This window comes from Elgaria multicarinata, chromosome 7 (genome assembly GCF_023053635.1).
Source record: "Elgaria multicarinata webbii isolate HBS135686 ecotype San Diego chromosome 7, rElgMul1.1.pri, whole genome shotgun sequence".
NCBI lineage: Eukaryota > Metazoa > Chordata > Lepidosauria > Squamata > Anguidae > Elgaria > Elgaria multicarinata.
The window spans coordinates 80,090,865-80,118,801 of NC_086177.1; positions in this window are offsets into that span (position 1 = coordinate 80,090,865).

The following is a 27,937-nucleotide window of genomic DNA, read 5'->3' on the forward strand; positions in this document are numbered from 1 at the left end:
GATGCTGCTGGTGGGTGGTTCCTCTGATCGGATGGGGGGTGTTCAACCGGTTCTGGATGGGGTTGCACTCCCCCTGAAGGAGCAGGTTTGTAGCTTGGGGGTTCTCCTAGAACCATCTTTGTCACTTGAGGCTCAGGTGGCCTCAGTGGCACAGAGTGCTTTCTACCAACTTCGGTTGGTGGCCCAGCTATGTCCCTATCTGGACAGGGATAACCTAGCTTCAGTTGTCCATACTTTAGTAACTTCCAAATTAGATTACTGCAATGCACTCTACATGGGGCAGCCTTTGAAGATGGTCCGGAAGCTGCAGGTTGTGCAAAGGTTTGAGCATAAAACACCGATTCTGGCCCGCTTGCATTGGCTGCCTATATGTTTCCGAGCCCAATTCAAGGTGCTGGTCTTAACCTATAAAGCCCTACATGGCTTGGGACCACAATACCTGATGGAACGCCTCTCCATGAACCTACCCGTACACTGCGCTCAACATCTAAGGTCCTCCTCCGAGTGCCTACTCCGAGGGAAGCTCGGAGGATGGCAACAAGGAAGAGGGCCTTCTCAGTGGTTGCCCCCCGACTGTGGAATGATCTTCCCAATGAGGCTAGCCTGGCGCCAACATTGTTATCTTTTCGGCGCCAGGTCAAGACTTTTCTCTTCTCCCAGTCATTTTAACAGCATTTAACAACGTTAAGTTTGTTTTTAATGGACCCCACAATTGTTGTTTTAAAATGGATACTGTTGTTTTTATACTGTTTTTATGTTTTTTAAATTTTTGTATACTTTTAATGTTTACTATTTTTAATTGTTGTAAACCGCCCAGAGAGCTTCGGCTGTGGGGCGGTATATAAATGTAATAAAATAAATAAATAAATAAATACCAGAGCTGAAAGGCTTTGCATGCACGGACCCATAGGCCTGTTCCCTTAAAGGGCTAAATTTAAAAGATGTGGCCTCATGCCCTTTCTAAAAGCCAAGAGAGGTGGGCAATTCTTGAGGGAGTACATTTCACAGGTTGGGAGTGACATAGGAGAAAGCCCTTTCAAGCATGCCCAACAAACAGAATGTTATGCTTAATGGTGCCCTCAAGAGAGCCTCTCCTGCAGATCTTAATGGACAGGTCCATAACAAAAGCAAAAAAAAAAAAAAAAAGGAAGCCCAACCGAGATGCCAAAAAAAACCAAAGACAAAGGAGTAGAACAAAGGATGATAAAATCAACCTGATGCGTTTCAGACCCTTGGGCCCTTCCTTAGGGTGATTTAACGAAATGCAAGGTATATTTTCTATTTCATACCCCTCAGTCAGGAAGGACCCAAGGGTCTGAAACATGTAGAATTGATTTCATCACAATAAATAACATTCTTTGTTCCACCCCTTTGCCTTTGGCTTTTTTGGCAGGTCCGTAAGAACATAGGTGGTCACTGAAGAGAGCAGAGTGGAAAAGAACATTACTTTCAGGCCTTAGCTAGACCTACCTGATAGTCCGCGATGGAGGAGGGAAGATCTCGTGTTGCGATTAATGCGAGATTCCTCTTCCATTTACATATGAGGCACGACGGCCTCAGGAAGAGAGGTGTTTCACCGACCATTTTTTATTTTTAAAGGAAGAGGGGTGCATGAACGCTCGTGCGCTAAAGGTAGGTGCTTTTTTTTAAAAAAAAATCATTTCCCTGCTCCCCCCACCCTACCCCAATGGGCGCAGTGCTCTGTGCATGGCTCCCAGCTCCACGTGAGTAATGGAGCTGGCAATGGGCCACACGTTCCACGGTCATGGGCTCAGCCTGAGACAATGGAAAAACCGGGCCCAAAGGGGAGGGCTTTATCCCGGGGCAAGGGAGGGATGATCCCTCCCTGATCCCGGAATCCCCTGTGCATCATGTGAATGCACAGGGACGATCCCGGGGTTCGCCCCGTGATAAAGCCTGGTCTAGCTAAGGCCTCAGTCTTCTTTGAGGATTGCTACCATTTCTAGTCTTTTGATACAATTATCTGTATTGTTATTTCACAGTTCAACTGAAATTAGTCTTTCTGTGAAGTTCTGCCAATTATTTGCCCACTTCCATTTTTGTTTCATTCCTCTCAAAATCATTGATTTTGAATCATTGATGCCTAGTGTAAAATGTTACTTTGTCAGGTTTTAGACTGGGTTATGTGATAGTGAAACTGTGTTGATCACACTTCATAATGAGACTTTTTATTGCTTTGTACCATCTGCTATCTTGATTTGGTTAGATATATCCTCTCCCTTCTAAGATTACTGAGCATGGCTTCTCCTAATAGCTTCTTTTAAACATATGGTCACATTGACAGGAGCAGTATTTCAGAAGCTTATTTTGTTTTCATTTGTGAGCTCAGATGGTTGCTACAACTAACAGTGTTTCTCCAGTCTTAGAGTTTGATTATAGGCACCATTTGCTTTAATATCTCTATGTTACAGCTGACTAGCATGGTTCATCACTGTGGTTAGAATTACAATACTATTGCTATGAAGAACTTATATCTGCCTTTCAGCTGGAAATGCACAGCACCGATCCACCTGTCAGTCTAGCTGACATATAGGAAGCCATGCATGCTAGCAAATCTATTGAAACTCTTTTGGTATGACACTGAAACAATTTCACTAAAACAACAAGATACATGTTCAAGTTGCATTTCTGTGCTCCAGCTGCCACTTTTCCACTGCAAAGAAAAATCTAAAGGGACAATTTTAAGGGGAGAAGAAGTGTGTGCAGAAGTGCTTGAGCTTTCTACATTTATTGTTTTTCTGTCCTCAAAGCCCCCTTCCTGACCATTTTTCTGTAGGACTGGGCTCCAGAACCGTATTCCCATTGCAAATACGGACCAAATAATAATAATATTTTCTTAAAAGTAGGAATGGTTTCTGTCAATTTTGGTTTTTCTCAGTTTCTCATTTTTCTAATCTAAAGTTTGGTTTGTCCTGAACTTTGAGATGTTTTATATAAAGTTTTTGTGAAAATCTGCAGCATTGTTGCCTAATGCATGCATTTTTGCCTAATATATGCATTTTGTGTAAGCAATTTCCCTAATATTCCATTTTTATGTTCTTTTCACTATTACTTTGCATGATTTTTTTTAAAAAAATTAAAGAACTCCTTTGCAATATTCTGAAAACTGCAAATTATAACTAAGTTTCAGTCTGCATGTTGGTTCGAAAGAGAAATTGGGTAAGTTCACACTAAAATGCAAACTGAATCAATCCCCCACCCCACATCTCAACTTGAAAGTAAAATCCATCAATTTCATGGCAGGTCTCAGTAAGAATGATTAGGATTGTAGCCTTAATTGAATGACAGACCATTTTAAAACTTGTTAAGATTGCTTGCTGGGTTACAATTCTAAATATATTGATTTTGAAGCAATTTCATTTATTTAAAAAGAGTACTTCTGAATTGGTATAGTTAATACTATAGACTTAAAATATGTAATTATATTATATATCACCACCTGTGCCAGCACACTCATTAAATCAGAGAAGTATGGAAATACCCACAACAAGAACACTTCATGACATGATCCCTTGGCCTTGGAATTATCAAGGCCTAGACAGGAACAAATGTTATCAATAAACTAAATGAGTTGGTCCCAGACTAACTTAGCCATATTTTAGTTCCATTGAAATCAACAGGACTTAAGTTTGTCACAAATAATTTGTGCCATTGATCTTTATGGGACTACAGTATGTCTGATCTAGTCTGGATCCAGCATAGCGGGTTTTTTTATGCAGTCACTGAAGACGCCTGTATTCAAGGTTTGCATTCTATAATGTCTTCTAATCCAGATCACATCTAGAATTTCTCATGCAGTAACACTTACAAACAGCAAGATCTATCACTAAGATCTCAGTGTTTGAGCTCAAATGTGTTTAATAGAAACTGTCCCTCAATTATATGCCAAAGATGCCCGATACCACATTAAATGATACTGTTAGGACATTCTGTTTCACTGAGGAGGTTTCTTGACCTCCGCATTTCATTCCATTTTTTGGCATGTCAAAGTGAGCACTGAGTGGTTAACCTGTGACTTGCTATAATAATTCCTGTTAAAACTGTAACATTTATACATAGAGATATAACAGGATGCATGGATGCTTTCAAAATAAAGTTGTAAATAGATGAAATGATAGGACAAGGTCTAATGCATATTATTTAGCAGGTGCCTGATGACAATAATCCACTTGGTATGTACAAACACACCATGTTTTAAAGTGATATCTGAGTGAATTATTGCATAGTGTGGATTTAACATCTTTGATTGGTACTTGAAAATGGGTGCATGCCTTGAGCTGGTGTTCAAACTTAGAATTGTCCTGAAAATGCAGACCAACTTCTATGCCAATAGGTGGTCTATAAATGAGTAAGTTTGTAAAGTTTATACACTATAAACTTTACAAACTTACTCAGCACGTGGAACAAACAAACAAAAAAGAATCTCAGTTTAAAAACAAACACATGTCATGGTTTCCATTTATCTTGTGTGCAGAAGTCCTCTAAGCTTCTGATCACCATCCAATCAAATACAAATGCAAACTTTTTTTGGTTATGACCTGGCAAAACAACTTACCCATCCAAATTCTTTCATTTGTGAGCTGGGGAAGTCTTCCTGTGCCTCTAATTCCTGGAAATTTTTCTAAGGGCCATACTGCAAAGTTAAGAAAGGATTTAGTTGGAGGTTTGATTTCCAGAATGAAGGAATAATGGTGCTGTTTATGGCTTCCTATCACTACCCATGTCCATGGTATGGAATTGCTGGGGAAGGGGTTCTCTTAAGCCAAGTACCTCTTGCCTCTTCCAGGGAGTAGCTCCCCCAGCACTGTGCTCCCTTTCATGGTGAGTATTTCCTCATAATCTCTGGGGTGAGTGGGTTCCATTTACTACTCAAACCCTCACAGACATAGGGCATATCTACACCTCCCGGTGTTCCGGGAGGGAGGGGGAGGATCTTGCGATTTTCTGATAGCAAGATCCTCCCTTTTGTGCAGATGGTGTTGTGCCGGCCATTTTTCTCTTTTTTCTTTACAGAAGATGAGCGCTTGTGCACTCCATCATATCCCTGATCCCGATCCCCCCCACCCCAGCCCCGATGGGCACGGAGTGCTTGAAGAGCTCCGTGCCCTGTGCCCGGTTCCCGCCTCTTCATTTACTTGCAAGGAGCCAGGATGAAGCTGGGCCAGAACAGAAGCCATCCCAGTTATTCCGGGGAAATAGACAGATCATCCCTCCCTGCCCCCGGGATCCCCTGTGCATCATGTGGACACATAGGGATGATCCCAGGACACAATCCCTGGGATGTGTGGTCACCATGAATTCTTTTCTTTGATGGTGGGGGGGGGCACTACAGGGGGCTGAAAATGCCCCATTGCCTAAGACAGAGCAGCAGCTTCAGATAAAAGCCCTTGAACTCATCAAAGGCTTCTGGGAAATCAAGATCTCCCCCCCCGACACACACACACACACACACACACACACACACACACACACACACCAATAGGGCTGTGTCATCCAAATGACTGAGTTGTCCATGACATATTGAGTGGTAGAGAGCTCTGTTTAAACCCCAATAGTTTCTCCATTTCCACTCAATATATATTAAAGGTCCAAAACCTATTGTCTTGCCCAAGTAGTAGTGAACTAGTACTAATGGAGATTATTAATTTTTATGTACTCTGAATATTCAAAAAGAAAATTCTGCCCACTACTCTTACTGTTGCCATGTCTTTATGTATGGGTGTGTACATGATTTTTTATTTCCTGTGAGACAAAGAATCTTAACTTGACACACTCTGCTAGTGGACAGCAATTATAGCTGAGCATGGTAGTTTGTGAAAATTAATTTATCTCCTGAGAATGTTTGCCAGCCAGTCAGTCGACACTTTCCAATGCCAAGAAGATTCTCAATTAGGGAATGAGAATATAGGATGCCAATGTTCTGCTGAGATAATATTGTGACTTGGAGCTATTCTGTGTTATGGTCCTTTTCTGTTAAGTAAATCAATGTTTATAAGCATTCTTCAGCATTCGTCTTCTGTTAGAACATTCAGCCCCAGCAATGAAATAGAGAAGCTTGATTAGCTCATTCTCTTCATGTTCAGTAATCCCCAGCTTCTGGGTTTTAATTCCACAGTAACTGAACTGTAGTTAGTTAGTTAGTTAGTTACCTGAGCATTGCATTTTCTTAGCGTGTGTATATTATTTTGCAATAGCCATCAGTATTAGGTTCAGATTTTCTTGGAATCTTGGATGAGATGGTCTTGGTGGACCCCTTTCCCAGAGTACACTGGATGTGTTCTCCATCCCACTATTACTGCTACCCAGGCCTTAGCTAGACCTAAGGTTTATCCTGGGATCATCCTGGGGTCGTCCCTGCCTGCTCCCGGGATCCTCCGTGTGTCATTTACATGAACAGAGATGACCCCGGATGATCCCGGGATAAACCTTAGATCTAGCTAAGGCCACGTTCACTTGCCTCTCCCTATGGGTCTGGTCTACACTATCACTCACAAGAGTATGACAAAGTGCATAAAGGTTACTGCTCCTTCCCTAGGTTCCTTTCAGTGCTTTCTTGGTCAGAGAAGACAAGTGAGCATACAGCAACAGCAAACAGTGTCAGTGTCAGGAGGGTTCAGGGGATGGCAGTGGGCCCCCTACTGGGCATGGACCTTGGCAGTTGCCAAAACCATGCCAACCCCTGATGCCTGCCCTGATAGCCATTGTGGCATTTAAGGGTGATCTTATGTTATTACAATGGGGTTTCTATACCTTGAGTGGATGTGCAGAAGAGGCAATATTAGTAAATGCAGCTGGTCACACAGGGAAGATAACACCTACACTTGCTGAAAATTCCCTGTTTTACAGAGCTTTTGAAGTACATTAGCCTTGTCCTTTGTTGTATCTACCTACCACACTAGTTTTGGATTATGTAACTATAACTTCATGTCATCTTGTGCACAATCTGTGAAACATTACTCTTGATTAACTGCAAAAAATGTGTCTACTTTCAAATAGGATGCACAAAGAGGGTTCAGAAGGAATAAGGGTATATTCAATAAGAAAAATAATATGGTGTGTCTAGGTGTTCCACCCCATCTTCCACCCCAATGGATGAGATATTAAGGATAGCCTTTTCATGGTTGTCTTTCATATTAATCCATATGAATCTGATTTTGGTCAGATAAAAGTTAAATTTTATGGCTCATATCTCCCTGCATTGAATGAATAAGTTTGGAGATCAAGACTGTGAACTGTATCAGAAGTAGATTTTGCCATCTGCACTAATTTTGTTAGATTCAAATAGAAAACAATTAACCCTGAAACATATGGGGAGATAAGATGCATTTTTTTAAAAAAATGTCTTAACTGGTTTCAAAGTTTCTTAAGGCTGCTGTTTTATTTTACTCAGATTTTAGATGGGAGCCTGTTTTGTGTGTAATGACAAATTTAAAAGCGAGTAAACACTCATCATGCACTACTGGGTTGTATAATCCCTACTTGCCCTTTCTCAACCTCTCTGTTTCCCTGTGAAAGAGGGAGTCATTTTTCTGCCGCTTTCATTGGGATGTTGAGAATTTCAGGGGCATTTCTCTGGGTGCAGGGCTTCAGTGCTTACCTATCTGTAAGGAGGTGACTGATGGAGCATATGTGCTCCCCCCTTTTTTTTAGCATTCCCCCCACCCCCTAAATTTGATCCTTGCAGCTTCTCCGGCTGCTTGAGCTTCGTGGAATGAATTAGCCAGGACTTCCTCCTTTGGTGCTTTCTAGTGCTGCTGCTTACTGAGAACCTGAAAACCGAGGGAGGCATTTTTGCTGTTGCTGTGTTGATATTAAAACTCAGAAGGAGAGGGAGAGGGAGAAGGAGACCTTCTTTTCGCTCTGGGTTCTAATGCATCAGTTCAAATGTGAAACAATCTTCTTATAAGGCTTGAATCAGAGTTATGTTGCTGATTGGTAAAATGGAGTATGTAATTAGAAGCAGTAAATAAAAAATAAAAAACCAAAGTTTGCAAAATGTAGAATCTGCAAAAATGACCAGAATAGTTTACAAGCCACAATTGGAAATGCTGTGATGGATATGGGGTCCAATTCTGTACAGATGTCAGCTGCTGAAATTCTGTTGACTTCAGTGGAATTTAAGCATCCTAACTCATGTGAAGGATAGTAGCTTTGGTGTGAAGAAGTACTGAAGAGATAACAGAAAAGCAATCAGAAGTTAGTCCCATTTTGACCCTGTTCAGATGACATGTTAAGCCATGGAAGTTAAACATTTTGAGCTAAACAAAGTCTTAGTGTCATGTGAACCATTCCTAACCAAGGTGGCTACATAACCACAGTTTAAACATGCTTACTAATCATTTTCTGCAAAGGGGTTAGTGGCCTAACCATGGCTTAGTGTGTTGTCTGAACAGGCCCAATATTTAATTAGAGGTTCCTTCTGCTCTACCAATCAAAACTATACATTATATAGACTGATTTCAGAAAAGCAAATTTAGGGAAGTTAAAAACAATGCTAATAGCGAAAGAATCTATAAAATGGAATGTTTTCTATTCAATGCAGAGGCAATATATTTAAATTGATTTAAATCAACAGTGGATCACAAACAAAATAAGCATGCAGATAAAGGAATCTAATTGGGTGAGCCACAAGCAGTGGCTTGCACTATAATCAAAGTCCAGAAAGACTATAAGAGTTAAAAATGAATTAAAAGGGGCACCACTGGTAAGAATGTAAGAACTGAAGGAAGGGTAATAATAAGGCATACTTAAAAGGTCAGGAGGCATTTAATGTTCATAGAAAATGAAGACAAATAGCAAAAAATATAGTTATGTAAATGAGTTTTATAATTACAGGATGCTGTGGAAAAGGTCACAGATGCTAGCATAGAAATACTTAGAATTTGGTAAACGTCTTGACCCAATCATAGTAGCTTAAGATGAACAAGAATAGCTTCATTGAATGTTCACCAAAAATACCCTTTGGGAAGAGGAATATTGATTACTGAATAGTAGCATCTTCTAAGTTAAAAATATCAATTTTTGTTTAGATGGTTTTGGTACATCTTTCAGTATAAAATTTCCCCATATGCACTAGATTTTCTCACTCACCATTAACATCATTCTAATGATGAGCGTTCTCTTTCCAAGGATTAACTAAGCTTTACTGCTCATGGTTCCCCTTCAAATAAATAAAAACAGGTCAAATCTTGGCAATGGCAAAAATGAATCTGAACATGGGCGAGCACTTTTAAATTAGCTCTACAGACAAGTAAATCCTACTGTCAAGCTAAGATGGCCACTACTTCAGGCTTAGCAGGGATCCTATGCTCCTTTAGCCATAAAGTTATAAGCAAAATGATTGCATGGGGTGAAGAATCTACTGTAGAATGACAGCTACTTCCCCAAAGTCCCTGGAAATTACAGATTGCTGACGATACCCCCATGCAAGAAAGACAGCAATCAATATACAATAACAATCTAATCTATATTCCCCCAACAACTTGAGGCATAGCCTGTCAGAACCCTTCAGGGCTCACAAAGCAGCAACTGATATGTGCAATAGGACAAAAGAAATATGTCATAAGCAACAAAATATTTAAAACAGAAAATGGCAAAACAACATAAAAAGGCTACTACAGACAAAACTCATAATTAAAATGCCAGAGAAAATTAAGATGGTGAAATGACATCAGTGTAGGTACCAAGTGAGTCTTCTGGAGGAGAGTTGGAAGAGATCTACACTAGTCAAGGTAGAACATGTCTTACCGTTTTTAAGTTTGCATTTGGTAGCATTTCGCCACATGACGTTCAGTTTGAGATGTTTTATTGTTGTCTGTTCTCCATTTTTTATTTTGAACTTCTCTGAAATAAGTTGTTCTATTTGGTATGCTGTGGCCGATTTCATCGTATTAAATGGGTTTCCTGTAGTTCTTAATTAGCCAATCGCATTCCTGGGGGCATGTTTATGTAATTTCCATGCCCAAAGTTGGAGCCGTTTTGGGGTTTTTTTCAAGCCTCTTTTTTGCAGACATTTTTTTAGTTTCAGTTTTGAGAGGCTGCTTCCTGGTTTGTTTGCCGGTGGAGAGAAGAGGAAGTGGGAGGGGAAATTGGCAGACAGGGAAAAAGAACAAACAAATTTGTTTTCTTAGTGTGGCCAAAAGGAATGCATTCCACGGAAAGAGAAAAGTAAGTAAACGTTTTAAAAAACTGCTACATTTTAAATCATTCAAAAACAAAACGTTCAATGACTGTAAAAACAACGTTTCATGTACTAGTATAGATCCCCTCTTGTTCACAACTTTCCCTGCCATGTCTGTGATGGGCCTTCAAAGATCATTTCACTCATAGGAAGTTAGGGGTTGATCAAATACCCTGGCCCCAAGCTGTGGTGTGCTTTAATGGTAAACAGCAGCACTTTGAATTGTGCTCGCACAATTCACTCACTTGTAGTGTGCATGTGTGAAGAAATGTCTGTATATGACCGTTGTTATGTAATGTTTAATTTATGTGGCCTCTGAAAGGCAATGATATATCTAAGTAGGCCTGAGGGTCTGTTTTGTTCCTGTCAAAGGCCTGTGTAGTAATTGCTTAATGATGTTCTGAAAGGCAGGGGAGAGAGAGTCCCTTTGAATATTGTAAAATGGGTCCTGGATCAGGTAAATACAATTCTGATTGGCTGGGAATTCTAGCTACGTGGAAAAGAGCAATTGGGAAATGACAATTAAGGTATGAAGGTTGAGACAGTCATTTGGTTGTTAATCTGACAGGGAGAAGGTCTGCTTATTGGTAGGTGGTGTTTCAAAAGGACCAAGAGAAAGTTGAGAATGTCAATAGCTAAGTTATGGATGTAAGTGTATTCCATCTCTGTGGGATAACTATACACGGCTGGTAGGTGGCTGTGTTGTGCCAGGAGGCTGTCCTAAGATCTTGCCAGAAGATTATATTAGCAGGCAGTAACAACCCAGAAAAATTGTCCAAGCAACCAGAAATACAACAAGAAAAGCTGTGGTAGAGAAAGACTGAATCCAGGAGCTGGACATGGTTATTATGAGTGTATTTGACTGGACTGAAGGTTTAGGGAATTTGGCCTGAGGAAAAAGAAGTCATTAGAGGCTTTTAACAACAACAGTGTCTCTTGAGTCCATAAGAGTTGTCACTAAGGGCCTTGCTAGACCATGGGGTAATCCTCCCTTGACTCGGGATAACCAGCACCGTTTGTGGCCCGGTATTTTCCACAGTCTCGGGCTGAGCTTGAGACCGTGGGCATGTAGCCCGTTCTGCCGCTTTTCCTGGCTACCGCATTTACTTGTGAGTAGCCAGGGAAAGCGGCAGATGGCGTGCAGCACTCCGCAGGAGCGCTGCGGCCATCAGGGCAGGGTGGGGAGATGGGGGGAAACGGAGCGAGGGGGATGGGGGGGAAACGGAGCCAGGGTGGATCGTGGGCGGGGGAGATTGGAGATCACAGCGGGGGGATCGTGGCCAGGGTGAGGAAATCAGGGGCAGGGGGAGCAGGGAACCCTTTTCTTTCTTTCTTTCTTTCTTTTTTAAAGCCTACCTTAATCGATGGTGCACTCCTGGGCACCCGGCCCTTTAAAAATAAAAAATGGCGGATGCGACAGGGCTTTCCTGCAGCCCATTGCATCTGACGTTTAGACTGGGGCGACAGCCCGCGCTACTTCTAGCATGGGCTAGCCCCTCCTCCCAACCAGATTTAAAGGTAAGTCTAGCAAGGCCTCCAGTCATCTTTTGAAAGCCTCAAAGTAAATATTAGTAATCCCTTATGTACAAAATATCCTTTTCATAAATTACGTGCTTAATAGTTCATCTTGTCTCTAGTGCTGGTGCCCATCTCATGCCTAAGCCTCTTATATCAGCTACTAGGAGCTTTTAAAGTATTCTAATAGAATTGGTGGCAGTGTAAAAGGGTAGGCTTGCAGAACTCTGAATTATAGTGGCAGAGAGTTCCTTAGGTCCTGAAACACAAGTGTTTACTATACGTAAGAATCTGCATAGATGGGATTGCCTAGTGAAGAAGCAGTTTCCCCATAGGTGATGGCAGTGCTGGGGAGAGAAAATCCTCCAAAGCATATCACTTCTTCAAGTGTGGATAGTTGTGTCATTACCTAATGGAACAGGCGGCATGAGCAAGAAGTGTTGGGAAATGGCTTCCAACTCAGTGCTGTTCCATGCTGCTTCCTTTAGCCCAGCTCCTCACCTCACATTCACATTGGGTTCAGCTAGTAGTACAAGCTACTGGGTTGTATTCAATGTTAGTCCTATTTAAATATATGGAATTTAAGTTAGACTAACATTGGATACAAACAAATATTCAACTGATTCTCTTCATCCTTTTTAAAAAAGAAACACTTTAAGAGCACAATACAAGTATGCTTCCCTGAATTAAGGGGGCTTACTCTCAGTTAAGTTTGTATAGGACTGCGATCCTGTATGCATTTGCATGGTAGTAAGCGGCACTGAACTCAATGGGACTTACTTCTAATTAGAGATGTATAAGGTTGCACAGGTAGAACACATTCATTTCAGCCATGCTAAGTCAAATTGTTTGTGGCCATCTCTTCCAGTTTCTATTTTTGTGTTAATTTTAGTACTTTGCTTTTGTCTAAATCAGGCTGAACAACAGGGGGACCCAATTTTAAAACACACACACAAACAAAATGGCATCTGGAGCTGCTACCAAGTGCCAAAAGGGTCAAAATTAGTTTGCAAACAAGCTACAGCCATCACCCCACCCCTATTTTTGATACCTGTTGGGGAGGCAGTTGGCAAAAAATGGTCCCTGGACCTCCAAAAGTTGATCAATCTGGTCTGAATTAAATTGCAAATAATGCCCGGAGCTTGACTTTCAATATAGATGGGGTGACCAAAAGTCAGGATTTACCTGGATTTGTCCTGGTTTTTATTCTATCCTGGGTGTCAGGGGGAGATGTTCAGTAATTTTCTATAATATCCTGGAATGACACCCTTTCCCCTTTAAGGCTGCCACTATCATCCACATCCACTTTCTGGAGGTGCATTATTTCCCCCTGTTGCTCCAATTGGGACTTTAAAGAGGAAAGCGTGTCATTCCCAGACATCACAGAAAAGGCCCCAATTAGAACAGTGAAGGCAGAGGGTGGGAATGACATGCTTTCCCTTCCTCTGCTCCAATTGGAGCTTTTAAGGTGCCGGGGGTAATGATGCACTTTCCAGAAGCCCTGGAAAGCCACTTCCACCCCCACTAGATGTCCTCTTTTTTGGTTTCCTAAATATGGTCACCCTAGATTATACATCACTTCACAAATAATAATAATAATAATAATAATAATAATAATAATAATAATAGACTTTGAGTATAGAATAATATTCACATTACTATAAAAAATGGATAATATTGGGCTTGTTCAGACAACACACTAAGCCATGGTTAGGCTGCTAACCCTTTTGCAGCAAATGGTTAGCGAATTTGTTTAAACTGTGGTTATGTAGCCATCATGGTTAAGAATGGTTCACATGACATGCTAAGTCATGGTACACATGACATGCCAAGCCATAATGCTTCGTTCAAAATGTTTATTTTATTTATTTATTTATTTATTTATTACATTTTTATACCGCCCAATAGCCGAAGCTCTCTGGGCGGTTCACAAAAATTAAAACCACAGTAAAACACCCAACAGTTTAAAACACAATTACGAAATACAGTATAAAAAGCGCAACCAGGATAAAACCACACAGCAAAGTTGATATAGGATTAAAATACAGAGTTAAAACAGTAAAATTTAAATTTAAGTTAAAATTAAGTGTTAAAATACTGAGTGAATAAAAAGGTCTTCAGTTGGCGACGAAAGCAGTACAGTGTAGGCGCCAAGCGGACCTCTCTGGGGAGCTCGTTCCACAACCGGGGTGCCACAGCGGAGAAAGCCCTCCTCCTAGTAGCCACCTGCCTCACTTCCTTTGGCTTTAAGCACCATGGCTTAGCGTTTCATCTTAACAGGGTCTTTAAATGTGCTTTCAGCTGGGGTTAGTCAACGGCAGTACCTACACTCTGCGTTATACATCTGATTATGACTGGTGATTGATAATGGTAACTAGGATACCCAAGAGAGCACAGCGGAAAGCATAAGAGGGAAATCAGCCAACAAAAACATCACTTCATCATGGAGATAATTCATCCCTCCCCCTTTTTTTACTTCACTTGTATTAAAACACTTTTTTAAAAAATAAAGTCCTTGAACAAGAACATTGCAAGGTTCTATTTAGCTGGAAATTATTCATGCCCAATAGAAATGACATTTTAGTTTCAGACTGCCAAAGTGAGCTTTATTAGTATGTCATTAATCATTGTCTTGGAGGTGACACCTGGGAAAAATGATTTAGTGGAGATTAGAGCACTCAAATGTAACACTGAAAATATCACATTTATTTCCAGCATCAGTCAATGAAATACATTTTAGCAGAAAATGACATTTATGTACATTTAGATCTGTGGGCAACACAAAGGCCAGCTTTCCAGTCAGAAACCTCTCCCTTACATTTTTGCTGTTGATTGCTTAATAAGCAGCACTGTGCCCCATTGAGGAAACATAATGCTTGCAAGGAAAGTAGGTTCTGGTGGAGAGACAGAAGGGAGTATTCAACAGGAAGAAATAGAGTGGTGGATTTTAAGTCTTCTCTCTCGGATTTTCATTAAACACTTCTGGTCTGCATCTCTTTCTTATTGCTAAAGATTTCAAAGTCATTGATTCCAAAAATGTGGCTTCCCAGCTTACATTGTGAGCAAATTGGTTCTGCTTAAACAAATAACTGCAATTAGAAATCACTTAGTACAACAATAGCTACCAGAGTTGCGGGAAATGGATGTCTATGATAAATGTGATTAGAACATGTTTGCTTATAAACAGTCAGTTGAATAGTTGCCTCTAGCAACTATGAATCACCATCAAACAAACAGGTAGGGAAACTTAATACAAGGTTGGTTGGTTTCTTAAAAGTCACAAATGTCTAAGAGATACGTGTGGCCGAGCAGCTAATAAAAATAGTGGGCTAGTTATTTTACACACATAATGTATTTATGAATGACTTTTCCAGAAAATATTGGGAGCCAGAAGCAGTGTACAATAAAATACATAAATCAATAGGGGTCAAAGGTTTCAATTCCAGCAGTTGTTTTTCATTCTTGAAAAAGACTCATGGATGGCTTAAACGTATCACGCCTTGGTTTTTTTAAAAAATGTACCGTTTCCTGCTCTTATTTTGTGTCCTCCCCTACTTGAACTACTGGGAGGTAGATGGTGTTAGGTATTTCCTCTCCTCTCCTCAGACCTGCACTTAAACAAAAATAGAACCAGACTGCTGGCACTAAACATAAAAAAGGTGGTAGAGCAGCTTTTAAACTAAGTGCTAGGAACATGCTATCATTCCCCAGACCAAAATGCTCAGGGTGACCTTGAGATGGAGAATGAAATCAGAGAGGCCTCCAAATGAGAAGGTGTTGTAATAATCAGTAACAGCGACCACAGTGCTATCAGATTCAATATATACTTAAGTGGGAAACTGCCCAGGAAGTCCAACACAGTCACATCTGACTTCGAAAGAGAAAACTTCTCTAAAATGAGGGAACTGGTGAAAAGAGAGTTGAAAGAGGGAATTGTGGGGCTTACTCAAAAGTACAATAATAGAAGCTCAACTAAAATGTGTTCCACAGGTTAGGAAAGGTAGCACCAAGTCCAAGCACGGTTAACAAGAAGTGTAAAGGAAGCAACTGGAGAAAAGAGGGCTTCCTTCAGAAAATGCAAGTCTTTCCCAAGTGAAGAAAATAAATCCAGTCTTTCCCAATCTTGTGTCTCCAGAAGTGTTGTACTACAACTCCCATCATCCATATCCAGCATGGCCAATGGTTGGTTGATGTTGGGAGTTGTAGTCTAATGCATCTAAAGGGCACGACATTGGGAAAGGCTGGCCTAAACATTCACCCATTCTTGCACTGTGGAGGTGGAAAGACTCTTTTTACGCTTTCAGGGATGGGCTGGAGGAAGAGGCAGTAGCAGGGTTAGAAGCTTCTTTTAAAATATTTTCTAGTTTTCTTTCTTGCTTTAAACATTATTTCCCTTCACTTTACCACAGTGGCAGAGATTCTCTTCCACCAGTGCCATCTTGCCCTACAATGCACCTGAGGAAGGATACAGTGAGGAACGACGCTTCATGGGGCAAGATGACTCCCGATGGAAGAGGACTGTTGCTACTGTTGGAAAATACTGGAATAAACATTTAAGAAAAAGGAAGGTGGCATTTCAGAAGAAAAAGAAGTCTGGATACTGTCAATGATTGCTGAAAAGTAAAAATACAAGTGCCCCCAAAATTCCACTTTAAGGGTTATAAAAATATTTTAAAACACTAGTGAGGAACCACTGGTTCACCACTGGTTCCCAGCTCCCATTATCCTTGATCATTAACAATGCTAGCTGAGGCTGATGTGAGCTGGAGTTGAACATCATCTGGAGGTTCCCCGCTCCTGTTTTAAATAGCGGCCAGAACTTCCCCACCCCACTTTTTTCACCCCACCCCACCCCCACTCCTACAATTGTGCTTTGAAAAATCTCCTAGGAACATTCAGCTCAGCCCTAATTATTAGGCAGTAAAAGCACAGGTTTGCTGTGATGACTCATCACTGCTTTCTATCACATTGGCAACTGCCCCGATCATGGATATCAAGCTTGGAGGAAACAATATTCTCGTGGCTTGGGATAATCCTACATTTCAACTGGCAGGGTTTCTCATTGTCATGCACAAACAACACGATTAGATGAGCTATCAGCAACTAAAAACATATTAAGTAATACATTTGGGATTGATCTATACTACTGCTTTATAGTGGTATTGAAGTGCACTGATAACTGTTGGGACAACAACCACATTCCATATACCACTTTCATCATGTTATTTCCTGTTTTTTAATCCACATACTTAATGATTTGACACAAGGTGTCGATAAACCTGGCCTTGGGCAGGTTTATCTCCATTGGTTTGTATTGTGTTCATGTGATTAAAGTAAGCTCTAAACCTGTTCAGGCATTCAGAAAAGGGATAACAGAAATGTGTGAGAAGGAGCTCCCCAGTTCCACCCCTCTCCATTGTATTTGCCAAAAATATTCATGTTCTGCCCCATATGGAGAGCCCCCATGGATACTGGAGGCTCTCCCCACTGCAGAGTCTCCCTTCATGAATACAGAGTAACAAACAAATTGGAGGAGAGGGGCATAGCTAAAGCACCCCTCCTTATGAATTGCTTATTAACCCTTCTTTGAATGCTTGAACAGGGCTACATTGACAGCTGCGATGCAGCAACCATTCTAATCAGCCAAGCTACCATCCTATAGTGTAGTGATGGGATCCTCAGAATCCATATGCTTTTGCTTCACTGAACTGCAAGACGGGGTTCGATAAAGTTATGGCAAGCATGCCAAGATGCAGTTGGAAGTACTGTGACAATAAAAAATGCAGTTTCAACTAAAAAAAAGCTGGACCCATAACCTCAGCATTCTACACTAATCTGCATTCTCTAGTGTCAGCACAAATTCAGCACACTAAACAAGTCTTTATAAATAGGATAGAAAAATAATGCTCTGGTTCATCAACATTTCTGCTAATCTAAATATGTTGGATACTTGACCCCCAGCCACCCAGGCTTTCTGGATGAACATGCCTAAACAGTGTTCATCATCATCATCATCATCATCATCATCCTCTGCCCCAATTTTGTAGAGCATTCTTGAGGGGCTGCTATCACTAGCTGCACTTTAATGTCTCAGATATCTATACCAGGCCAAGAAACAACCTAAAGCAAGCTCCTGTAGCAATTGCTTTCCAGATTAAGGTAGGGTATCTCAAGTACTGCTATTACGAATATTTAACAGAACCTATTTTTCGTGAGATAAGGGTCAGGAGTCCATATACCATGCCATTGTCTCACAAATGTGAAAACATACATAGGTACAGGCTTAAACATCAGATGGCTGCTACAGGTTGCCACAGCAACCTGTAAAGGTTGCAAGCCAGTAAAAAGAAAATCAGAACAAAATTAAAATGCCTGGCTTTTCTAATAGCACAAAACAGCAAGATATCTGTAAATTTAAACAACAAAAACACCAACCATGCAGGATTTGTTTATACCCTAATCCTAAAAGTGTTTTCTGCATTAAATGCTAAATATTCAATTTTAAAAGAGAGAGAGAGAGAGAGCAGTAGCTGTAGCTGTGACATAGCACAATCTTATATAGATCCACTCAGAAGTAAGTTCCACTGAATTCACTGGAATTTATTCCCAATTAAGTGTGTATACAATTGCAATCTACTCAGAACAAAACCAAGGGAATTCTTGTGGCACTCTAAAACACTAGCTGTTATTACAGCCCTCCTCAAATAGTTATACAATTATATTTATAAAGCTTATGCCGCTAATCTATTAGTCTTAACATTCCACAAGATTTACTTTTTAAAAAAAAACATATGGTGAAAATTTCCTATAGACAATCCAACATATTTTTTAAACAACAACAACAACAACTCTACCACAACTTCTATTAAATTAGAATGGCATGTACATATAATTGCTCTTTTATTAATTTATTAATTGCTCTTCATTATTGGTTGGGTTCTCCTAAAAGCTGTCAATAAAACATTTTATAATGAGAGCCAAAGCAGTGGATAAGCTAAATATGCTCTCGATCTCCAAAACCTAGAAAAGAAATATTTTTATATAAGATTGCAATCCTATCCATATTTACTTAGAAGCAAGTCTTACTTGTGAACCGCCCAGGGAGCTTCGTCTATTGGGCAGTATAAAAATGCAATAAATAAATAAATAAATAAATAAATAAATTTGATGGGACTTATTCCCAGGTAAGTATGCATAGGATTGCAACCTATATCTCCTTTTAAAGCAGCATTTAGACAGTATTAAATATATAGCCCAACTGTTTATCTTTATTCCTATAATTCACCATGGCCACAGCTAGACCTAAGGTTTATCCTGGGATCATCCAGGGTTTGCCCCTGCCTGAGCACTGGATCCCCTGTGTGTCACCTAGATGAACAGGTTTGACCCCTGGACGATCCAGGGATAAACCTTAGGTCTAGCTATGGCCCATGTGACATTCTCCCACAGTTCTGAAATTTCCCATTCTCACATAGATGATGGGCAATTTCAGGCTAAACATTATTTCAGTGGGATGTATTTACTCCAGGGCTTTTGAATTACATTTTTATAGATGAAGCCCAGTTTGGGGGTTCTTGAAGCCTATTGTCACAAAGTGACTGTCCAACATTGGCTGCTTCTCAGAAAAGAAGCCCAAGTTGAGAGAAGTGAGTCCTCATAAGTACTAAATTTATATAATTAGTCATTCCATTCCATTTCGTTCATGTTTTATATACAAATTTGATAACACTGACAAGAATCCTTTTCATCGAATCATTAACTAGACATCTCTTTGAACTCACCTAGCTCAGGTAAGGAAGACAAAATTAACCATTCTCTTTTTCAATCACTTTTATACTGCCCCCTTCATCACCTCCCTTTAAATTGTTATCAGTGATCTTTTATGCTCTTTTGCTATCATAAGAAGAGAGATAGGATCTTGTTTAATGATCTGCTTCGCTGCTTTCTTTGTGAGATTTGAAGTTACAGAATGTGAGTCATATTCTCCTTCCACTGAAGTGAATGGCAAAGTGTCTCTGAATTTCAGTGGGTTTAGATGTTCACTGTTTTCACAGAAATGTAACAGCTGTAAGTACACTTAAAACTGTGTTATTAGTTACAACTTCCAAGACAACAGCTTTGTTTGTCTGGATACATAATCTACGTAGCACAGACATGGAAGGATTCTGAACCAATATTGCAAACCTTCTGGAGGAATCGTGAGGAGGCCATTGTCACTTATTTCTCCCCTCCCCCTGCACCCTCAAAATCTTCTCTAGAGGGCTGAGAACAGTGGTGCTGAGAATTGCAGGAGAAAGGGATGTTAAGTATATGAAAAGAAATACTTGCTTAGTCATTAAAATTGTGTGTGTATGGCTATCTCAGGGTTAAATAGAGAAAGACTATCTGTGAGCAATTACCTTGAGATAGAGGCTGTTCTAGGAACCTTGCCAAGATTCTAAGTTAGCCTCATCACAGCTGTATGTAATGTAGATAAGAATTGTGTAAGATGTGTATATAGTTTCTCACTTGTGTAAAATGGAACTGATCACTGCTTACTGATCACTGCTCTATGATCACTGCTCGATGATCACTGCTTACTGATCACTGCTCTCTGTACATGCCTCAGTGTGCTGATCTGAACTGATCTGAATTGGACTGCACAGAAGCCTGAAGGAAATAAACCAGCTCTGCTGTGTAAGACCTGCGTGATGTGTGTTTGTTTTCTGAGCACAAACAGAGTTCCAGAGGGAGAAAAGTTCTGGCACAATAACCCAACAAAGGTTATGGGCCCAGTCTAGCCTAGACCAGCCTACGCCAGCCTAATCCAGGCAGAAGAACCAGAACTTGATGGGAACGGTGCAGTATCAGAACCAGAACCAGGAGTCTGCTAAAACAGAAAACTGTTGATGAAGGAAGACATCAAGCTAAAGCCAGTGCTGCAAAGTGAGGAAAAATCTCAGTCGGCTGACTCTGAGGAGGACTCTGAGCAGGAGGACGGTGAGATACCAATTCCTAAAGCAGAGGGAAAGGCAGGAGCTAATATGTCTGGTTTGCATCAATTGTTGGAAAAGCTGAATGACTCTAACTATGCATTATGGTCTTACAAAATGCAAATGTATCTGATTCAGGCTGAACTATGGTATGTAGTCACAGAGGATCCACCAGATAGAGCAGATCCACAGAATGCTAAATGGTTTAAGGACGATGCAAAAGCAATGGCAGTTATTGCATTAGCTGTGGAAGACTCTCAAATTTCCTTCATTCAGTTTTTGAATACATCAAAAGAGTGCTGGAATGCGCTACAAGCTGTATATCAAAGAGAAACAGCGGGCAGTAAAGTAATTCTAACCCGGAAACTGTATGGAATGAAGCTGAAACTAGGGGAGTCTATGTCAAACCATTTGAAAAGCATGAGAGAAATCTTCAATCAACTCAGGGCACGAGGGATGGAGTTTACAACTATACACCAAGTCTATGTGATTTTGTCAAGTCTTGAGTCATCGTACGACGCGGTTGTCACCATGATGGAAAGTCAAGAGGAGAAAAATTTAACCCTTGAGTATGTAGCTGGAAAACTACTGGAAACCTATGAAAGAAGACAAGCTTCAAAACAACAGAGCCTTAAACTTCCTGTGGCTGAATTTCAACAAAGCCATAAATCTTCTGATGTGGTGGCTGCATTAAAGGCAAGGAAATGCTTTAACTGTGGTTCCACAGAACACTTAAGGCGGGATTGCAACAACAAGAAGAAAAAGCTGTTGACAGCAAAGTGGAGAGAAGAAAACAACATGAATGAAGCTGAATCAACAAAGAAGTGTCTTCTAGCAAGAGTCAAAGAGACAATGAATCCTTGGTTTTTGGACTCTGGGGCTTCAATAAGTATGGCAAAAGACAAACTTTCATTTGTAACCTTGGAAACTTCTACTTCAGAGCAAAAGTGTGTTACCCTTGCAAATGGAACAAAAATCCAGATTTGTGGTGTGGGTAATGTATATTTTGATTGTCTGGGAGTTGAACTACAAAGTGTTTTATATGTACCAGAATTAGAAACAAACCTTCTAAGTGTGTTTCAGTTAACAGAAATGGGGTATGAGGTTTGTTTTACTGAAGAAAATTGTACTATAAAACAGGGAAACAAGGTGTGTGTGCAGGGAATAATGAAAGAATCTTTGTATGTGATTAATACTTGTACAGAAAATGAAGTTGTAGCCAGCAAAGTCACAACAAAAACAATAGCCAATTGCAAACCACACCAAGAGTGTATCCATTTAACTCATAAAAGGTTTGGTCATGCTAACTATAAAACAATTTCTAAGATTCCAGAATTGTGTGAAGGGGTGAAAATCAAACCATGTTCTAACTATGTAGAATGTAATGTATGCAGTGAAACCAAGTGTCATAAGTCAAACATTCCAAAACATAGTGAGAGAACAACAAAAAGAATTTTTGAATTAATTCATGCAGATCTTGCAGGTCCTTTTGAGACAAGTCAAGGAGGAAACAGATTTTTCTTGTCTATTGTTGATGATTACAGTAGATTTGGATTTGTGTATGTGTTAAAACAGAAGAGTGAAACTTTTGGAAAGTTCAAAGCGTTTGTTAAGTGGAGTAAAAATAGATTTAAAGAACCTATAGCTAATCTAAGAACGGACCGGGGAGGTGAATTTCTTAGCAACCAATTTAAAAAATTCCTCAGTGATGAGGGTATACAACATGACCTTACTGCTCCATATTCACCATTTCAAAATGGAGTTGCAGAAAGGAAAAACAGAACCTTGCAGAACATGTTAAGAGCTCTATTGAAAGAGTCAGGATTGTCTAATCTGTTCTGGGCAGAAGCTTTGTCCACCTCAAATTATTTGTTAAACAGGCTTTACCACTCTGTACATGAAAAAACTCCATATGAAATGTTTTACAAAAGAAAACCTAGAGTGTCACATATAAGGGTTTTTGGAAGTAAATGTTTTGCTCATATTCAGAAAGAAAACAGACCAGGAAAGCTAGCTCAAAGAGGTTTGGAATGTAAACTGTTGGGATATGATACACAAACAAAAGGCTATCGTTTGTGGTCTCCATATCACAAAAGTGTAATTGTGAGCAGAGATGTAGTTTTTCATGAACAAATGCAGGAAACAAAACAGTATGTAAGTTTGCCTGTAGAACAGAAAGCTGTAGAAACAGAAGAAATTCCTAAACAATCTCAGCAAGAGAGGGAAGGGGAAGAAACTGTGGAGGAGGAAACTATGCCTGTAACTATGCCAAGACGATCAGAAAGGGAACGCAAAGCTCCAATTCGTTATTCAGATGAATACCAAAGCAAACAGGTTTCTCATAGAGCTTTACTAATAGCCTATGAACCTACTTCATTTGAGGAAATTAAGGAGATGGAACCTACAGAAGCTCAGGGCTAGCATGAAGCAATGTCAGAGGAAATCAGAGCAATGGAAAAAAATGAAACGTGGGAGCTAGTACCTTTACCTGAAGGTCGTAAAGCCATTAACAGAAAATGGGTATTCAAAGTAAAACAAAATGAGGAAGGACAGGTGGAACGTTCAATGGTAAAACACAAAGAGATGCTTTTAAAGCTGGGTCTCAGATTGTAACACAATTTAAACAACATGCGCAAGAGGAGGACTGTTAAGTATATGAAAAGAAATACTTGCTTAGTCATTAAAATTGTGTGTGTATGGCTATCTCAGGGTTAAATAGAGAAAGACTATCTGTGAGCAATTACCTTGAGATAGAGGCTGTTCTAGGAACCTTGCCAAGATTCTAAGTTAGCCTCATCACAGCTGTATGTAATGTAGATAAGAATTGTGTAAGATGTGTATATAGTTTCTCACTTGTGTAAAATGGAACTGATCACTGCTTACTGATCACTGCTCTATGATCACTGCTCGATGATCACTGCTTACTGATCACTGCTCTCTGTACATGCCTCAGTGTGCTGATCTGAACTGATCTGAATTGGACTGCACAGAAGCCTGAAGGAAATAAACCAGCTCTGCTGTGTAAGACCTGCGTGATGTGTGTTTGTTTTCTGAGCACAAACAGAGTTCCAGAGGGAGAAAAGTTCTGGCACAATAACCCAACAAGGGATTTGGCAAAAGTCATCTCCCCATCTTCCACTAGCCGAAGAATCCTGAGAGGAACACCATTCAGGGAGTGCTATCACTGGTGGAAGCAAACACCGGAACCAAAACGAAGAGTCTTGTGGCACCTTAAAGGGTAACAGAAGCATTGTATAAGCTTTTAGAGTATTAGTGTTTGTGGCCTAGAAGCCACTTCACCCATGAAAGTCATCAGAATGCATGAAGTGGACTCTATTAGTCGACAAATCCTTATGCTACAATAAATCTATGTGACTTTAAGGTGCCACAGTACTCTTTGTTGTTATTAGGATCTTTTAATTTCACCAAGGTCTTGGGTAGTTAATAGGCACCCCCAGTTACTCTCATAAGATTGTGAGTGTTTTACAGCTTCAGTTTTACATGAATTGAATTAAGAATTACCAGTGCCATATTTGCTTTAAAGTTGAGCATCTCTACTTATAAAGCTGCAAGTATATGTGTGGATTTGTATGTCTGAAAATGTTTACCAACTTTCACATGAGCTTTGGCTATTGGGCAGTATAGAAATGTAATAAATAAATAAATAATAAACATGAGGTACAAGTTTGAAATTTGGCACGTTGATAGGACTTCATGTACAAAGTACCAGAAAAATAATAAAATCTGAATTTTGGGGTTTAAAGTATTGTTTAAAGAATTTAATAAAAACCATAGGCTTATACCTACAACTCCCAGCATACCTTGGGTGGGAGGGCAGACTTACTGGGCTTTGGCAGCCATTGTGAGTACATGGCTAGGACGGTGCTTTGTGCCTTTCACAAGACAGTCTCCTAAGGTCGGTCTTGAGTAGTCAACCCAATTTCACATCAAAGGCACCCTGTTCTGATATAACTGTTTTCTGAGAATCTGCCTCCAACCAAAGGGGAAAGCATATGCGTGTGTGTCCTTGGCCCTTAAGAGGGAAGGAGGGAGGGAAGGAAGGCACTCTGCACATGCCCAGAAACACCTCTTCTGCTAAAGTGGAATAGCATTTAAAAGCAGCCACCCACGGTGCTCCTCTCTCTGTCCCCAAGGCAATGGGTATTGGGGTCCGTGCTTCTGGATACACGCCGATGATGTTATTGCCAGTGTGAGGAAGCCAGCAGTGGAGAATGGAGGCCAGCCAGGAGCAACAGGAGTCCAAGGGCAGCGAGGAGGATAAGGATGAGCAGCAGCAGCATCTAGCAAGGGGCCATGCACTGTGATGAGGGGCAGCTCAGTTGCTGGGATACCGCAAAGGGGTACTCCTGGGCTCTTTCTCCACTGTCCATCCCCTCTTAAAGATGAATGAATCACAGAGATATTTCTTATTCATCAAATAAGCATGATAAAAGTTATTCAGGAACCCGATGCCATAGCTTTTATAGGTTGCATCTTCAAATCTAATATGGAGATCCAAGTGTACATATGCCACACATTATGAAACATTGTTTTTCTCACAGGAGATTTCAATCATATTTAAAGCATCAATTATTAAATGCCTATTTAAAATGAAAGTAATGTCCTAGTGCTGGAACCTTATGAACATCTGCATACATTATTTTTAGACGAGACGTTTGTAGAAGTGAATGAGTGTAGTGTTTACATTTTCCTACTGAAATCCAACAAACTAATCCACAGCCTTATTAATGTGATGAGCTGAAGATAATTTAGTCTGATTTAGCTCCTTTTGATGTAATTAGGATCAAAGCGATCTAAATCATTCAGCTTGGCATGACTGTGGGCTGCTTTGCATTTAATATAAGGACATTTGGGCCATGCTTTCAGAGTCTAGAAGAGATGTGGAGCATTTTGCAGCACAGCAAAAGACTCCTGGGATCATGGAAAAGCCAACATAATCCTATGTTGTTCTTTCAAAAGAGTAAGTGTCTGCAGGTGGCATTGTCTGTGATAGTAGCATAACTCAACAGAATTATTTAGTTATGATTTGCCCTTTTTCTAAGGAGCTCTGGGCAGTGAACACAGGGTTATTCCATTTTACCCTTTTCAGAGAAAACAAAACAGCGTCTTATTTTTAAAGGGTAAAATGTTAGACTGCAATGCAATAAGTTGCCCAGCACCACCCAACACACTTTATGGCTGAGTGAAGACTTAAATCTATATTTCTCTGGTCCAGGCCCAACACTCTTCACCTAAACCACACAGCTCTCACTGACAGAATTGGCCCACTGACAGGAAAAAGATGCGGACTATTGTCTGTACATGACACAAAAGCAGAGTGTTAGCATTTGATTGCTGGGCATATTTTACAAGTTGTAGTCAACTGACACAAGATGAACAGTGCCAATGCTTCAGGGGTCTAGAGCAAAGAATAGGGAAACAATTCATGAAATTATGAATCGAGTAAATTAAAAGGTAGATTAAGGGGTTCCTAAAACACAAATCCTGCAGCCTCGAATGCCTATACCAGTATAATGAGTTCCACATGTACAGAGATGAATATTTTTTTATCAGGTTTGGAATCAACTGGTGGGATCTAAAATTAGAGTTGTGCACAAATGGCCCCTCTAAATTCTCCCTCCCATTGTGTGCAGGGGGGAGAAAATAAATTCTCCAACCATTTCTCAGCAGTAGGGATATGGTGGCAACAGCATAGCTTATTTCTTTTAGCTAAAGGGATTTTTTTGTGTTTTGCTCCCAATAGCTGCTATGTTGGAAGTGTGGGCACCATTTTGCATTCTCCATCATGTCCCAGGTGTAGCATCATTCCAGTACATGGAGGTTGCAGGGGTTGGGGATGGATGGCAGCAGACACCCAAAAAAAAAAAAAAAAAAAAAAACACCCAACGATGGGGAATATTGGAAGAAAATTCTGCAAAGATGCGAAAAAGAAACATTTCAGACATTTTCTCAGGAAAAAAAGTCTTATGGGAAAGTTTGGGTCAACTGTCCTAAATATAGCCTCTCTATTTGAAATGTTGGCCTCCTCTTTGATCTCTGTAGTGCAGAAGAGAAAGCTTCATTATGTCAAACTGTACAAAATGTATCCAAACAGGACACAGCTAAATATTGTGAATGACTTCACTTTTCTGAACAAAACTCTCTCCCTTTCTGCTGGCATTTGGACCACACAGCCATAATGGTTTTCGAAAGATCACTATGCCCTGTATCATTTGTAGCCAGGGATATATAGAGCAGCAGCTCAATGGAAGTTATTTCCTTAGTCGCCTCTCCCTCCTTTCATCGTGCCTTTTCACTTCCACTGGCTTTGGAAAACTAGAGCGTATTTCTTCAAGAGTATGCAAACTAAGGGTATGTTGAGGGAGAGTACAAAGAAACACCTGTGCAGTAGGAAGATAACAGGACAGAAAGAATCCAAATGAATATAGAAAGAGACATCTTTCCTAACTAACCCCTATATACCTTTTCAGAGAAAATAACAGAAAATGACAAGGTCAGCCTGTATGAGAGGATTTACAAACTCTTTCATAAAATCACAATAACTGTTTCTTGTGGGGCCAGGACTTGTTAATATAGAAATATCAAGCTGGAGAATATAACAGAAGGGAGAATTGCCGGTAGCAGGAGGGGGGAAAGTATACTCTAGAAGATCAGTGAATGCACAATTGGTGAAGAAGAAACAAGGGCATAGTTACTCAAAAGTACAAAAGGCTCCAAATTAGCAGGGCAGGGCACCATTTGGCAAGGGCAGTAAGGACTTACTCTTCCTCTACTTGTTTTAAAACCCTTGATGTGATTATGCCTCAGGAGAATTTTATCTCTAGTTAAGGCACAACATTTTTGGAGTTTAACTTTGCATATCTAAAAGGGTAGGTTGTTTTCTTTCTCCCACTCCCTGCACAAATGTAAATACTATCCCTGAAGATTAGGTCCAAATTCCTGCCACCTGACCATTTGAACTGGACCTGTTTACTGAGCCTGCATTTCTCAAAGTAGTATTGAGTGTTCTTCGGGTGAGATGATGCACAGTCAATATTGATAGGGGATAGTAAACCACTAGTCACATCTGAAAAGTTCATCTGGATGGTATGTCTACTAGGACAGTGCAATCGAGTGAAGTCCCCAGACTGTGCACTGCCTTGGGCTGAATCGCTGAGGCTGAAGCACATTGGCATTGAAGTATCGAGGTGTCTCAAGCCAATTCAGGGTGGTGCAGGCAGGGCTGGGC